This window comes from Eretmochelys imbricata, chromosome 6 (genome assembly GCF_965152235.1).
Source record: "Eretmochelys imbricata isolate rEreImb1 chromosome 6, rEreImb1.hap1, whole genome shotgun sequence".
Taxonomy (NCBI): domain Eukaryota; kingdom Metazoa; phylum Chordata; order Testudines; family Cheloniidae; genus Eretmochelys; species Eretmochelys imbricata.
Window position 1 is genome coordinate 59,184,221 of NC_135577.1, and position 15,921 is coordinate 59,200,141.

General features: G+C 46.7%; 1 protein-coding gene across 5 annotated transcripts in view; it reads left to right on the top strand.

Annotated features, from left to right (window-relative positions):
- Positions 1 to 15,921, top strand: part of LARGE2 (LARGE xylosyl- and glucuronyltransferase 2) — an 81,639-nt gene that overhangs the window by 4,491 nt on the left and 61,227 nt on the right. For all 5 annotated transcript variants that reach the window (XR_013346343.1, XR_013346342.1, XM_077818591.1 and 2 more), the window contains exon 2: positions 4,068 to 4,275. The gene's annotated coding sequence lies outside the window, so the exon portion shown is untranslated. The remainder of the gene's footprint in view (positions 1 to 4,067; positions 4,276 to 15,921) is intronic.

Here is a 15,921-nt window from a genome sequence, read left to right on the forward strand (position 1 = left end):
AATACATCGGGGGAACCCAGACTTTGTGGGTTTATCTATGCTGGGAGGAATTGCCTCCTTAATGCTTGTAACACGTGGAGAAGTGGCCAATTTAAATTGTACCAATTTATATTTAGGGTGCAGGCACTCCCCTGTAGCGTATTAGCAGAGGTTGATATTCCTGTGAGGCCTGAGGGTATGCTCTCTTCAGTTGCTACACTGGGTTTTTGGCTGTTCAGTTAGTAGTGAGATGATCTCCCAGTAGTGTGGGACTATGCCTCTCCACACTAGTTTTCTGACTCTCCGATTGGGGCAGCTGAAGAAAGGGGCCCTGAGTCCTTGTATGGATCTCCTTCCTGGCTTAGCTATGCCACTTGCTGTGTCACTGACATTCTTTATTTATTCCACCACTTTGTGAGTTCACCGCACACCCCCGGGAATAAATTACAAGCCGCAGATAATCTGTGGACAGACGGACATACAGAGTGTACTTTAGTCCATGACACATGAGCCCTGCCTAAAATGGGAGGCCTGATTCACTGTGGCATCTCGTGGGGAGCAAGGCCTGATAGGTAACTTTCTAACCCAGATCTAATGAAGAAGCCAGTCTGAGCTAGACCCAGGAATCTGTGCTGAGAAGTGCTTTGGACAGCAATGCTGGTGACATGAACAAGCCTGTCAGAACCTGCATGGTCCTTCCGGGGTCTGGAAAGGATCCCTTTGGCAGTCTTTTGCAGTTCATAGGGGGCAGTTCAGTGCTGGGTAACATACAATAATCTAGTTTGAAATGCTGCTGCCTGCCCCATCTTCACTCTTAGTGGGAGCTAGATGACAAAAGCACCAGACCCATTGCATGGCGTGCACACCCCGAGTGACTTTAGAAATGGGAGGGAAGCTCAGGGGTTTGGCTGAAATATGCTGAGGATGCTGTGGGGTTGGAATATTCCATAAACTGAATTGGGACTCTCCCTTCTGACCCAAACACTACACCTTTTTCTGTTAGCATGCATTAGAACTAGAGCTGGGCAGACTGTTACAAGCCTCTCTCCCCATCTGGTAGCATGGAACATGCAGTCATTCAAGGTGTATGAACCAACAGCCTCCTGGAGAGGGCTGGTAGCAAGGTCTGGCTTTGATGAACTTCAAAATGTTGTAAGACTGGCCTGTTCTCCCAGGTTTATTCACCATGATGAGGAGATGGAGTTTAATGGAAGGGAGCCATCTTGGGGCTTGGGCACATGGTAGGGCTATTTAAGGCTTGGTTTGTTTTGTTAAAGGGGACCTCCAAAATCTGCTAGTGAGAAACTAGGTTTGTGCCTTTGTTAGTTTATGGTGGATGAAGGGGACCTGAGAGCCTCCTCGCCATTCCCTCCAAAAAACTATTTGCACTTTCTCTTAGAAACAATAACAACGTCAAGTGTGGTCTTCCCTTTCTTTACTGGAAATCTCCGTGAGGGGCTGAGTGAGGTGAAATAGGAGCTTTTTCCAGCTCTCAACTGAAAAGGATGGAGGGAGGTGTTTGACTCTTCTCTAGTGAAAGCTTTCTTTTCCAACTGTTTGGGTTGATAAAAACATGCCCAAAACAATCTTTAAAAATTCCACAGCCTGGTTCCTTTGTCTGGTTTCTTTTGCATGATACTGTTAGTTCTCCAGTTGGTCATAGTCTTTTAGGAGAAGTAGGGAAGATGAGACCTGAATTTATGATATAAAAATATGTAACCTGGACAGGTTACATATTTACATACATTCTGTACTTGGTAAAGAGCCCCCAAAGGGTACAAAAGGGATGCTTTTTCTGTGTAGGTCTCTGTAATGAGCCTAGAGTTTGCTCAGGGAAGGTGATCAATCCTTGCATCTCCTGAAGGGCAGAAAAATTAGTCGGACAAGGCTTTCAATTTCATTAACTCAGGATCAACTCTGCTGGCATGGAGACCTTCCCTTCCTATACTCCCCTTCAACTTTGTGGGAGGTGCTTCTCCTGCTAGGGTAGGAAAATTTTCAACTAAGGGAACATCTTATCTCCTCCTGGCTTCACTGTTGCAGCTCTGCCAGCAGGAATCCTCACAGCAGGGTTGTGACAATTGCACCACAACTTTATTAATTAATTGTTCGTTCACCCTGAAGTCTCATTTGGAAGATGAAGAATTGGGTTGGAGATTGAAGGCAGTGTCCTCCGTGGCTCACTGCCTGAGCTTCTGACATCAGTGGGGTCCAAAGTCTCAGTGATAAGAAAAAAATAAAAGTACTGTGTCTCTTCTCTACTGCACCTGCCAGAGAATCCTGGGCCTCTCCTGGTCAGGGAAATAGCCAACTGGCTGGTTCCAGGCCTACTAGGACTGTGAAAACTTCCCCACACAGCCCTGCCAAAGCATCTCAGTCATGCTCTGCAGCGCTCTCTGCTATTCCGTAGCTCCTGTTCTTCTAGAAGGAGGGAATGGTGTCTAGCCGTTGGAACAGGGGTGGCGGGAGATGACTTGGAATCAAAACCCTAGGATTCTCTTTAAGGCTGGGCTTCAAATTTCTTGTGTGGCTGTGGGCAAATTACTTCGCAGGCTGTGCCTCCATTTCCCTGTCTGTGAAATGGAGATGATACTTTGCTATTTCATAGTGGTATATGAGGAATAAATTTTGCAAAGTGTTGCCATGAGGTGCTCACGTGAAATGCACAAGAGAAGGGAAATACAATAGAAAATATTTTCTCCTATTTTGGGGCCCAGTATGAATGCATTTTGGGTGACTCTAGTGTGAGAAGTCAGAGGCTAAAGGAGCCTGAAAGGGGATGTCGAATCTTGGGAACCATAGAATACAGCTGGAGGTCAGAGCCCTGCATCTGTCTCCAGTCAAGAGGCTAGGCAGCAGTCTGACTGTGGCTTGGAGAAAGGAGATGTGCCATCCTTCATGCCATACTGTCCATCCATTCATACTGCTGTGTAACTGCAGTGTTTGCACATGGCAGCTCACTCTCTCCTCTAGTATCTCTGGGACTAAGCAAGTGAATCTGTGTGACCTAGGAGCCTCAGGGATGGGGAGGTACTGCTGAAACAGATCTCAGCCTGGGGGATGTGGGTGTCACCTAAACTGGATGGAAAAGACCTTTTAAGGAACCAGTGTCTGCTTAATCCCAAGAATGTTACGATTCCTTCCTCCATGTACTTCCTGCCCTACTGCTGCTTAATATTGGAATGTCCCTGTATAGATACTCCTGACTTTCTCATCTGTGTCACTGGGGCTCAGGTTGCTCATTTGGGATGCTCACCAGGCAGAGAAATGGTTAAATGTTGTTCAGTGCCATTTCTGTCCATTTCTTATGCATATGCTGTATGAAGGGAAAAGCCAGGGAGTCCTGCACTAGGGAGAACTCACAACAGGCAACAACTGTCTTAATCACACTCTGGTCCCCAAAGTTTCTGGTCCAGTTTGACATAGTACACTTAGCATTTACTGTATAGAGATCAAAGCACTTCACTGGGGTGGAAGAAGTTTCCTTATCCCCATGTTACAGATGGGGAAACTGATGCACTGATACGGGAAGGGATTCTCTCAAGGCCACATAGAGTCAGTGGCAGAGTAAGAAACAGAACCCAGGAGTCCTGGTTCCTCCCCAGTGCTCTCTCCACTGGACCATGCTGCTTCATTACAGCCTCAACCTTTAGACCAGCAGTATTGGGAGACCAAATGTTGCTGGTCATCTGAGAGTTTGGTTAAGACAGATTTGACCAGAGATACAAGGATCCTGAAGGGATAAACCTTCATCCAGATTCAGTACTTGGAGCTCGGGGGCGTGGGCAGCTCTGAGTTGCAGCTCTGAGCCTATTTACTATAGTGGCCTAATGCCTAGATTGGGAGAGTCTGCTCAAGTGAGATTGTCCCCTTGCTGGGACTCATAGGGGACTGAGCTGGTGAAGGTGCAGGGTCCTTTATGCATGTGTCCCTAGACTCCTTCTGCAGGATGGCTTCACACTGCGAAGTTTCTACCTCACCCGCTGCACCTCTGGGGCTGTTCCTGGGGCCTAGCCCTGATCTCTCTCCCAGTCTCCTTTTGTTTTGTAACCTGATAACTTAGCAGTTTTTGTCTTTTGGGTTTCCAGGTGATGGTGAGCTGGGACGACCCCAAACTTAGCTGGAACCAGAAGTCTCTGTGATACTGGTGCTACCCCTGCTCTCTGCCCACAGAAGCCATGAACCTGTAACTGGGGAAGCTTCTCCTCAACCAATGTGTTACCACCAGATCTCCAGTACAGGAGCCAGCTGCTCCCAGTGTCCCTGATAGCCCTGTCACCTCAGCATCTTCCAAAGGTTGGTTTTCTTGCTCCTCTTGTAGAGAAGTTAAAGATACTCAGTCTCCTGCTAGCCCAGTCTCTTCTTGCACAGACCAGTGAGGTTAGGGTAGAAGGTAAGATGGGGAAGGATGTTGGGATTGCTGGCTCTCTCTCTGTTCAATGGTGCATTCTACTCAGTCACTTATTGCCAGGCACCACTCCTCATCCCTGGTTAGGGGGTGTGCTAAGTCCACAAGACAGCCCCTGAGATTCCTGTTAGCCTCCCACAGCACCTGCCTTGTAACAGAAGGAGGAAGAACATTTGTCCTTTTTTTGTCCACCTAAACCCTGGTGAGCAAAGGATCTTCCTTTGTGTCTGTTACAAAGAGATGTCCCTTTAATGCACATTTGGAGATTCCCCTCCTCAAATCCTCTTGTTTCCAGAGAACCTTTGATCTCTAAATTTCAAATTCAGTTGGATACAGTGGCAGAGTCCTGGGCTACTTCACTGGAGAATTAAAGGATTGGAAGGGAAAAGTCCATTTTAGGGTGGAGGACCAGAAGGGACCCCTCAGCAATTTATTTTAGCAGACTGGGGACCTGCTCCTTGTGGCTCTTTGCCCTGTTTGGCATGAATCCCTCTCCCTCTGTGCACCAAGCATTTTTGGGGGCTGTCATTCTCCTCTGCTGCCTCCCCTGCCCCTCATTAGTGCATGGCCTGGCTTGTCTAAACCTTGATCGGATTTGTCAAGGCTCCTTCCCTTTTCTTCCTGTTCATTGAAGATTGAAACAAAGGAAATGGGAGAAGAAAGGGCCTAAGAATAGGAGTGAGGGAAATGAGTGACAGGCTGCCCCCTGCGCCCACCCCTTCCAGCTCTCATGGGGCAAAGCTAAAGCCAGTACACTTCATTTCAGAAGGCCGTGCCTTCCCCCTGCCACTAGCCTGAGTCAGGGCTTCTGCATTCTGTCCCTAGCTCTGCTGCTAGCTGACTTCATGGTTCACCTGCTCCCTTGGTCGTGTCCCTATGGAACTGCTGCCTGCACTGGTTGTGTGCTGCCGCCAAGGCTATTCCCTCCACTACTGACCTCATAACCCAGACAGTTCTCGTCTAAATGGCCAGGCTGCAGCATTGCCTACTAAAATACCCACACCAGTGGGAGGAGGCTCCTTCTCCCCCAGCAGGGACTCTGTGGCGTGGGGACCCAAATGAATCTCACATATAAGTGGGCTGTTATTTTTACTGCTTTATTTTTAACGTGCCCTGTGCTGAGATGTTTCCCTCATTACCTGCACTAGCAAAGTGCTGCTCCTGCCAGCCAGTCAGCCCCTAATGAACCCAATGCAGAGCTCTGACGGCTCCTGGCATCTGTACAGGACATTAAGCAGCAGGACTTTCCGGCTCCTCCCCATCCTGAGCCAGATAAGGACTCTGAACAAGGGCCTTTTGTGCAGCCAGGTCTGTGAGGAGGAGGCTAACCTGGTTTGGGGGAAACAGCATCGATAGTTTGGCAGCTGATAGTCAAGGTCAGACTTTCCTGTGAGGCAGGAGACTTCAGTGTGAAGGGAGACATGCTGGTCTCAGCACTTTTCTGGTTGATGTTAATCCCACCCCTGGCATTCTCCTCAAGTCCTTCAAACTTCCTTCCCCCACCTTGTCTCTTGATCTCTTCTGCCCTCTGCTCACAGCCTCAGTATTAATCTGCCAGGAGAAATTAAAAAACATGAAGCCCCAGCATAGTGATGCAGCCACTATAGTGTGAAATGCATCCTCATCTGTCCATTCCTAATTGTCAGTCTCTAGGAAGCTTTTTCCTGGGGCTCAGCCTATATTTTCCTTTCATCCCCTTCTTTCTCATTCTCCCCGATTGTAACCCCCAAATAATCAGCACTCTCGGGGCTTTCATTAGAGAGCTCTGTAAAATGTTTGGCTATGAAGTGTGTGGATTTGGTGTTACTAATTCCTCTCCTTGCTTGGTAATCATTCATGCCCTTCAGGTATTTGCATTCTCTTACCATGTCCCTCTCCTCAGGGAGGTCACTTAGCCAAACTCCAAAGCTTCACTTATTTCCCCACATCTCTGTCCATTCCCTGTGCACAGAGTCAGTGGGAGAGGGAACTCCCAGTTCCCACCCCCACTTCCAACATACACACTGTCCAGAGGGGTGATCTAGATAAGCCACGCAGGTGTGGGGAGTTTGTTCTTTTAATTCCCTGGGTGGGCTTGCAGGGCAAGTTAGTTTTCTGTGACTACTCCTCACTGATGATCCTCTTGGTATAGAAGAACCCAGACAGATTTTGCTATTTTCAGGTGCATTATACAGAGGGACTGTCCTTGCCCTGCTCCACGATGTAATGCCTCTGTTGCTGCAGCCCAGACAGGTCAAGTTCCACTGCAGGGTTATTGACCAGCAAAACCTTTGTGTTAAAGTGACTGTAGTGAAAGTTTATGCCTTTCAAGTCAAATAAATAATGTTCAGTCAAAGCAAGCACATGTTTCCCCTTCTGTATTTTACAGGGTAATTGCTGGGCTGGTGGGCTCAGCACAGGTATAAATTAGCCATGCAGTTCAGTTGGGTTGCAAAGTGCTTGAGCTAGAAAGCTCCTGTCATCGCCAGTGAGTCCATCACACGCTTGCAGTTTGTTGATGACCTTCATATAATGCTCATCTCCCCCCGTGTTATTTATCTCTCTTGCAGAGACCCCATCCCCTGGTATTCCAGTGCAGTGCATGTCCCAGAGTGTGCAGACTATCTTGTGTTCCAGCATCAGATACTGCACTCTTTTTACACTACTTACCAGCTCTGGGCACCGTGGTTAGATTGGAGGCAGGTGTAAGCTGCAGGGGGAGAGGTGTCTGGCTCAGTGGTGCTCTCCCCAGGCTAGCAGTAAATTCAAGCTACCCAAACCTTGGGTTTCATATGGAAAATAAAATCCCTTCTCCTCACAAATGTCAGTAGTAAGAAGGGGAAGGCAGATATCTTCTCTCCCTGGTGCCCCTGCCAGACAGATACAGTGCAGAGTGGGAGGCTTGAGCCAGCCCTGGTGTTACCAGTCTGTGCTGTCTCCTTTGGGCAGCGAGGGTTTATGTGTAGTAAGAAGGGGAGACATGGTTCTTCCTCCTCCTGAAATTGCCCTTCAAAGAGTTATCATAGCAAAAGCTAGTGGGGCAAGGGAATTAATCTATCAACCAAGTTGGAAGCCAGAATCTCCTGAGCATGAGCTTGAATTCCCCATGATGCCGTTCGGTTCCAACTGCATGGCAGGCTTTCAGATAGGGGTCTAGTCAGCAGAACACTGGCCTGGGAGACTGGAGACCTGGGGTTCTGTTCCTAGCTCTGCCACCAACCTGCTGGATGACATTGGGCAAGTCACCACCCCTCTGTGCCTCTCTTCCCACCCTTCAGCTGTCTTGTCTATTTAGATGGTAAACTCTCCAAGGCAGGGCCTGTGTTTCACTATGCACTGGTCTGTACTCCAAAGTTACATCAGCATAGCAGCGTCTCAAAAGTGTGAAAAATCTACACTCCTAAGCAACGTAGTTAAACTGATCTAATCCTTGGTGTAGACAGCACTAAACTGATGGAATAATTCTTTGCCCTAGCTGTAATGCTGCCTGCAGTGACTTAAGAGCATGAGTACCAACTCAGGGCAGACTGTTAAGAATCACAACTCAAATTGGTTGTGACTTTTATACTTGGATGTCACCTACCAATTATCCAGTGTAAACTCCTCAGGCACTAGAACAGCCTGAACGTGGAGTCAGACAGTCCCCTTGGGTACTCTGTCTTGCCATCCAAGTGAACATATCTTCGTGACAGATGGGCCCTTACACCGAGAATCACACCAATATTCAAGTTACTCCCAAAGGACCAGTCACTTACCCAGGTCAATTGCACTTAGATTTCATACCAAAGACTATGTTTGTAGCCAAGCCTATAATAAACTATATAAATATTTGTTAAGTAGGAAAAAGAAACAAGAGTTTTTTTACAAAGTTCAAGCAGGGAAACATATACACAAATGAGTTATTATCTTAAATTTTAAAAAGTAATTAAGAAAGTTGCTTATTACAGAAGCTTCATGTCCTTTAGGGCTAACCCAGGCTAAGCAGCGGGGTTCTCTTGCTTGTGGCTCTGTATCCCTAAACCTGGTGTAGTTCTGTTCAGGGCCCAGATGCTGCAGGGCATTGCTTTTAGCTGCCTCTTTCAGATCACAGGCCTACAGCAGTGTTGCAAAATATGCAGTCTTGGCTGGCTAGGCTACACTCTCACTAGAGAGAAGTGGAGAGATAGGAAAGAGAAGAAATAAGATAGGGAAGGAAAAGGACACAGAGGGAGGTGGTAAGGGGAGACGTCTCACATCCCATGTGGGGGTTGGGATTCAGCCAGAGCTGGTGGAGGTGGAAATGTTGTCGGATCTTTCATCACATGACATAATCTTTAATTCCTGGAGGGTTGGCAACCCTAATGCCGTTTGGCTCCCTTTTTGGCTCTGCCTGGTCAGGATGTCCCTCAGGATTAGGATGACAAAGGCCCAGGGTCCCAAGAGACAGTGAGGATGGCAGCGGCAGCCATGATGGTGAAGCTTGTTCCAGTAGCCAATTTTTCTCCCCAAAGTTTCTTTCTTCGAGAACTCCAGAAGGGATGTGATGGACCAACTAGCCCATCCCCTCATTATTTTGCTCACCAGTTAGGCCTAGTATTCAACACACTGATTTTTGGTGCACTGGTTTATGGTTCCACACTTTTTTTTGGTTTACGAAGCATGATCTTAACACAGTCCTTGAGTTATATCAATAGGCCCTTTTGTTTGGACTAATTCAGTCTTTGTCTCACTTTTGCACCTTTCCTTGTCAACATTTGTTATTTGAGATTGTGACAGTTTATAAACTTTCACGCCTTACAGTTGAGCAGGTCTGGATGCAGCAGATGCAGGCCTGGATCAGAGGTACCCATAGTTGCCTGCTTGCAAGAGTTGTAATCCACTGAATGGGATGGATTCCTGGCTTCAGCGTAGGCTTTCAAAGTCTTGGATGGGCTGGAAGCAGCAGTTCACATCTCAGATGGTTCAGATCAGTCTTGTATCCTTGTCACTGTAGCTAACCTGGCTTCACATGCTTTGCTGTATGTGTGGTGTTCAGATGGGGCCTTGAAAGCAGAGACCCCGTGAACTGTGCGGAAGCATGAAACATCCCAGGGCATTTCTGTAAGAGTTGGATTTGTTTGCCCCAGTGTCCTTGGCCAAACTCCCTTCTGGCCTACAATGTGGTGCCAGATGTTGTCCACCTGTGTTCTTCTGCTCCAGAAATAGCTACATTTCAATAGAGTTGTGTGAAGAGCTGTGAGATCCTTTGGGATCTCTCAGGTATATTTGTAACCTGCTTCTCACTGTAATGAATAGGAGGGAAGATGTTGGACTTCTGGGAACAGGTGATTGGCTGGGAAATTTGTAACATTACCTAATGACTCTTCCATAGGGCCCTTCCCCTTCCGAGGGCCACCACAAGTTATTACCAGCTCCCTTTAGGTCTCCTAAATCCAAGAGTTTTCTAACAGTGTATCCCATTAAACAAGTCAGACACGTTTTTTGAGTCAAGGGACCTAGTTGCTTAGCTAATGCCTACTTTTCACTGTCAGTTAATGGGCGAGTTGTCTCTTCCAATACATAGCCTGGGGATTTAGGTATTTGAACCACCAACCCTGGCTGTCTTTCCGCTTCGTCTTCTGATTCAACAGGCTCATCCTCTTCATCCAGGAATTTGAACACCAAGCTCCCTTCTTGATCCTTCACCATTGTACCATCAGTTTTGTATTTAGCTCTATATCTCTGTTTTTAATCTCTTGTGGACGCCTTATGGGTATATCAATGTTATGGTATATAGGCTGACTTGCTGCTTCACTCCCATGCTTTTTGCCAGACCGTAATGACACACACCCTTTTGCCATTCTTTTCCTCTTTCACACACTCATATGGAGGTGGAGTGACACTTGGCTTTACAGATTGCTCCTCCTTGTCTTGTGCTTTTGCCCTCTGCCACTCCTTCACAACATTTTCCCAAGCCGCCTCATTTGAGGGATTATGATGGAAAGCCATGCTACAAATAGTTTTCCTAGCCACCAAAGCAGACTCCAGTTTATTAGTCACTTCAGTGTATTTCTTATGATTCTCTTTTCCAGGTGGCTTTGTAGCTTGTTCAGTTAAAACTGACACAGCTCCTTTATATCGTTTTGCCTCCAATTTATATTTCTGTTTTTCCTGCATTTGTGCATCCATATCACATTCCAATTCCTGACAAGTTTAAGTTAAAGCAACCATCTGCTGGACATTAGGTACATTTTGTGTTTTGCAAATCTCTTTTCATCCCCTCTTTTTGTAATCTCAGCTTCTTCAGCTCCTGTTGCAAACTTTCCTTCTCTTGTTTTCAAATCTCATGTTCCTCTGCAAACTTATTCACAGCCTGATACATAATCCAAACATCAGCATTTCTCCAAATGCTGTCCAAACATTGTCATTTGTTCCTTTTTAGGACTAGGAGTGCCACATGTCTGATACTTTAACAGCATTTCATCCAAACACCCTTCCTTGTCTGGGACAGGAACAGTGTTAGGCAACCATGGATCAGAGCCAAGATCTTCACATGCCTGTCTCAGTAAGCACCTCTCAACCATACCCAGGGGCTTCAGGGCATCCCCCTTCTCCCCCGGTATGATGACCCTTCCCTGTCTGCGTTTGCAAAACATCGACTCCAGGAACGACCAATACAAACCCCCTCACCAGTATATTTCCCTCTCTTCATACTGTAACCAAATCTGGCCCCCGAGCTATAATTAATGTCAGAACTGATTCAGAACAATATTCAAATTAGTCGGTTAACACCAATGATTCAAGATACCAAGCTCTTAACTGGCAACCAGATCATACACAGTTTGATTCATTTTAAAGACCTTTTCACTTAAACACAACCATCCTCTGCTACCAAACGTTGACAACAGGGGGTGCTACTACCCCGAAATGGATGTTTACTGGCTCCCAATGGTGCAGATTACTGTCATACCAGTGGAAAAGGTCCACAGTAATTATCTTCAATACACAGCTGTTTATTGAGAAGGAATTACACAAGTGGTAAAGGGTTAATTAAGCACATCATTCCTACGTTAGACATTAAGAGCTATGCATTCCTCCTAACGAGTGTCTCTTTCACAAATATACACAAACAGGCCCTGTACAAGCCTCACACAGTTCCTGCTTGCCAAACAGAGAAGGTGGTTACCAATTTTATAGATGGCTTCTTTCTTCCTGGTCTGTTTTTCTCAGCCCTCTGGTCTGTCTTGGCTTCCCTTGAGGCAAGGCCTTGATTGCCTTGAGACCTCTCTGGTTCATAGTCCTACTTGAGCCCGCGGAGCTGAGTTTTGGCTACTCTGTCTAGCAGTGTTGTTTCTTCAATCCTTAATTAAGGAGTCCCAACCATAGTAATTTACTTTGCTTGATTCTTATACTTTTTCCTCAAAGGAGTCACATGTCTTAAAAGCATGCCCAGTGGGCGTGTCATTACTAATTTTTACCTGATTAGTATTTTACAACGGGCTGGGAGGGTGGTACTGAACGAAGATCACCCCACGTTTATTCACTCAGCAATCATTTGCTCTATCTCTCTGCGTGACGGTCCTGCTGTAAGGTCACTATAACCAGGTCGACCTGTGCTCCGGGCTGGAACTTTATACATGTGATATTTACTTTTGCGTGGGCCCATATTTGCATACCAATAGGTTCAATATCGATCATACATGCAGACTTTGCCAGTTCTTTATCAAATTTGCTTCTGCTTAAAGGGAACCTGCTCCCAGGATCCTCTACAGCCAATCAGCCACGTTTGTCATTTCAAGTTATGCTCACACCATTCATTCAGTATGGCCGCACCAATTTGGCAGCATCCCAACACCAGGTGTCCTGGTGGCTCCAGAAGATAGGTACCTTGCCTTTGCATCGAATTGGTTCTCCCTTCTCCAGCCTGGTGCTGTTGTTGTGTCCCTCATTGCTGGAGTGCCTTCTCTAGCAGTGCCTTGGTGAAGGATGATACCTGTGTTGTGCAGTCCTTCTCCTGCTCTGCAAAGTGGCTGTTTACTATTAGTCAGTTGCCCAAGGCAGGTGGGGAGCAATGCTGGTTTCTGAGCTCCAGACAGCAGGGAGGGAGAGGGCTCAACACTTTCTTGCTTAAGCCCATGGAGGAGCTGGATGTTGGTGCTGGTGTTCGGAGATCTCATGTAGGCCAGGTCTGTACTAGGAGGGACTGCTGGTGGAGCTATACTGGCAAAAGTGTTCATGCAGCTTATACCACCAAAAAGTGCTTTTGCTGGTACGCTGGTCCAGCAAGCGAAAAACCTACACCTCTAAAAGCCCTTTTTTGCTGGTATAACTGTGACACACTAGGGCTTTTGCTGCAGAAATGTCACCAAAAAATCACACCCCTAACTGACATTGCTATACTAGCAAAAGTCTCTGGTGTAGACCTGGCCTTGGGCTCTGACAAGTGTGACACACAGGCTCTTTCAAGGTCTGCTCAGATATGGCTTGTTATCAGACTAAATTATCCCAGGTGTATCATTTACCACGCCAGAAAGGATCCCTGCTGAACTGTGTGTGTGAAACTGCCACAAGGTGCCTGGAGACCAGCCAAGGAGCAGCTGCTGCTACGGGACTGCTCTGACAGGAAGGGCTGGTGTCAACCGGTGTCTGATGCATGTCTTTGTGCTGCTGGCTTCTTCTGTGGCATGGGAGGAAGCTGATTTTATGTTCCTGCTGTCCAGGTTGTTGCACTTGAGTTCAGCCCAGCACATCGTTTCTTGCTGCCAATGTATCCCCACAAACCAGTCTGTCTGAAGGGTGAAATTGGGTGAATACTCCTAGTTTCTCCATAGGTGAGGCAGATGTGGATGGGGTGTGTGTTCCATCAGCCAGGGGACTCTTCCTTTTCCCCTCTCTTGCTGGACTGCAGGTACAGGTAGGGCTGTTCAGTGTGTCCCATCAGGGGGTGTGTCCTGTCAGAGAAAAGAGGGAAAGCATTAACTCAGACATGGCATAGCTGTGACACTGACATTTAGAGGGAAAATCTCTCTCAGCATTGCTGATGACTAGATTCTAATATCTGTACTCCATAGACTTATGAAGCAAGCTGCTATACAACATGAGTGTGTGGGGAAATCTGTCCCTCTTCCTTATCTGAGCACTATAATTCTGTCTGAGAATAGAGGATGTGTTATTTTCTATTAATTTATGGAATGTGTACTTAGGTGCTGGAGCCTTAGAACTGTGTGTAATAATGAGCCAACTGGCTGGAGAGGGGTTTGACACATGGGCATGACTAAGAAAAATGTGATGCAGGCTGTCTGCAGGTTCAGGAAAACATCACTGCATCAGTTACATTACATTAAACTTTTCAGGGGTTTCTTTGCAGCCAGAGAGATCAGACTATTTTTTTTTTTTATGAAGACTCATATTCTGGAGCACTGTTCTATGACTGGAATACATTGGCTATTCTGCCAGAGGTTGCTATCTTTCTGATGAGATGTTGAAGCAAGATCCTACCACCTGGTAAAGGTCCCACTTGTCATAAAACCAGGGGACAGTAATCCTGAGCGTAGGGGTGTTAATTCTGCTTTCCTGGCTGAATTCCATTCTCCCTCTGTAAATTCCTTCTGCAGTTTCACTTTTGTTCTTCCTCACTTCCTTTGCTCCTCTGAACTGCTGTATAGTTTTCAGCTGCTGTCCTACTCTCTCCCAGAGGTGTTTGCATTTCAGCAGTGTGTGAAATGATCCCTAGGTTACCTCTGTCACTGTGGTGGTGTGATGAGATTTAAAGGTAACCCGTAAAAGGGAAAAAACTAATGGGGCCTTTTAAAAATTTATTTAAAATTTTGGTGGAGAAAGAAGCCAGGGAGGAATTTAAAAAATTGCAGACCTTCTCCCTCCCTCCACTTCCCCCTGCATGGGGTTCTTGCCTTAGCAATTTAGGCCTTCCACTCTCCAAAACTAGTGTGATATCCCATGAGGCAAGGCAGTAAATGCTGGACACCTCCCAGGGAAAAGATTTTTGTGTGGCTGTCAAACCGTGGCAGGCTGGGACATTTTTAATAAGGCATGCAACAATTTTTAGCAAATAAGTTTTGCACTAAACTTTCCATCCTGACGAAGACATCACACCATTCAGTCTGTTCTGTCATGGATAATTCAGTTCTACACTTGAATGCCTTAAGTGGCACAACCATTTTAGTGACATTCCACAAAAGGGCATCCTCCATGCAGCAGGACCTCACACGTACAATGTGTGTGAGGTCACACTATGCAGAGGATGCAATTTTGTTCTACAATGTGTGGGGGGGGGGCTGGATGGAATCACCCAATGACTGGATCTGACCTGTGGGATGCCAGTTGGGCCATGGGTTTTTAATGAATTCTGTGGCATCTAGTGCATGTGTTGCATACATAGGTAACACACCATTGCTGTCCAAACCTATTGATAACACACACCTAATTCCAACAACGGAGAGAGATTCACTTTCTCTAAAATGTTAAACACATCCTGCCACCCTACTGCTTTCAATGAATGGGAGATGGCTAACGCTATGAAGAGTCTAAGACAGCCCCACCTCCTGACAGTCTGCCACTGACAGGGAAGAACAGATTTAACATTTCTAATAGTAGAAAATGAGCAAGACGCTTCCCTCCACCCCCCTTTTTTTTTTATGTTGTAATGGTTAGAGGAGGAGATGTCTCAAGCCCTCAATCTCCTTTGCTGGTTCCCTTAATGGCTGCTGTTACCACCTGCAGCTGCAGACATGTTGAGGAAGTTCTGACACATACCCCTCCTGTGTAGTGTCCAGCTGTGTGTTATGATGGGAGGTAAGGGATTAGCAGTAGCCTCAGGAGAGCTGCTGGGGAAAAACATTGAACCTAGGAGCTAGGATGGTCTTGTTACTAACTGAACGGCTTCTTTAATCGTTTTTGGATAGATTTGTTATAAGGAAGTGACCTCAAATCCTAGTATGGTGCTGCCACTTTGTGTATGAGATTCTTATTGAGGAGACCAAATATAGTCCTCTTGCTGTGCTCTTGTACAACACCCTGGCATGCACCTTTGGGGGGGAAATGGCACAAATCAAGGAAGAAATTCCCTCCACCCGCATTCCATAAACTAATTGTTCACCTGACAATAGTCTGAATAGGGAAAGGGCAGCCAGGCTGGGGCCCTGAATGGGTCCTATTGTAATGGCCCTGCATGGGCTGAGCTGCTCATGCAAAGGTAAGCCCTTAGGCTAGGGGAAGGGAAAAGGCTCTTCCTGGGAGCAGCCAGTACCAGAACTGTTCAAGCAGGCAGGGGGTGACTTTAAAGAAAGCAGCAGGAATGAATCAGTTGTTAACCAAAGAATGAGGAGATTGCTGGGCTGGGGAGCTGCAGAAGAGTAATATAGATGGCTCCTGTGGTGAGCAGAGTTCTGTGCTCTGGGAAAACCAGAACAACACCTCGCTATAAGCAGCACTCATTGCTCTGCACCCTTCTAATAGAGATGGGTGGCGGAGAAAGGCATTAGTGGGAAACCTCTCATCTTACCACTGGCAGCATGTGTCTGCACAGAGCAAGGGAGCCAGCGAGGAACATTTGGCTGGAGAGGGAAGGGGGGAGGGAG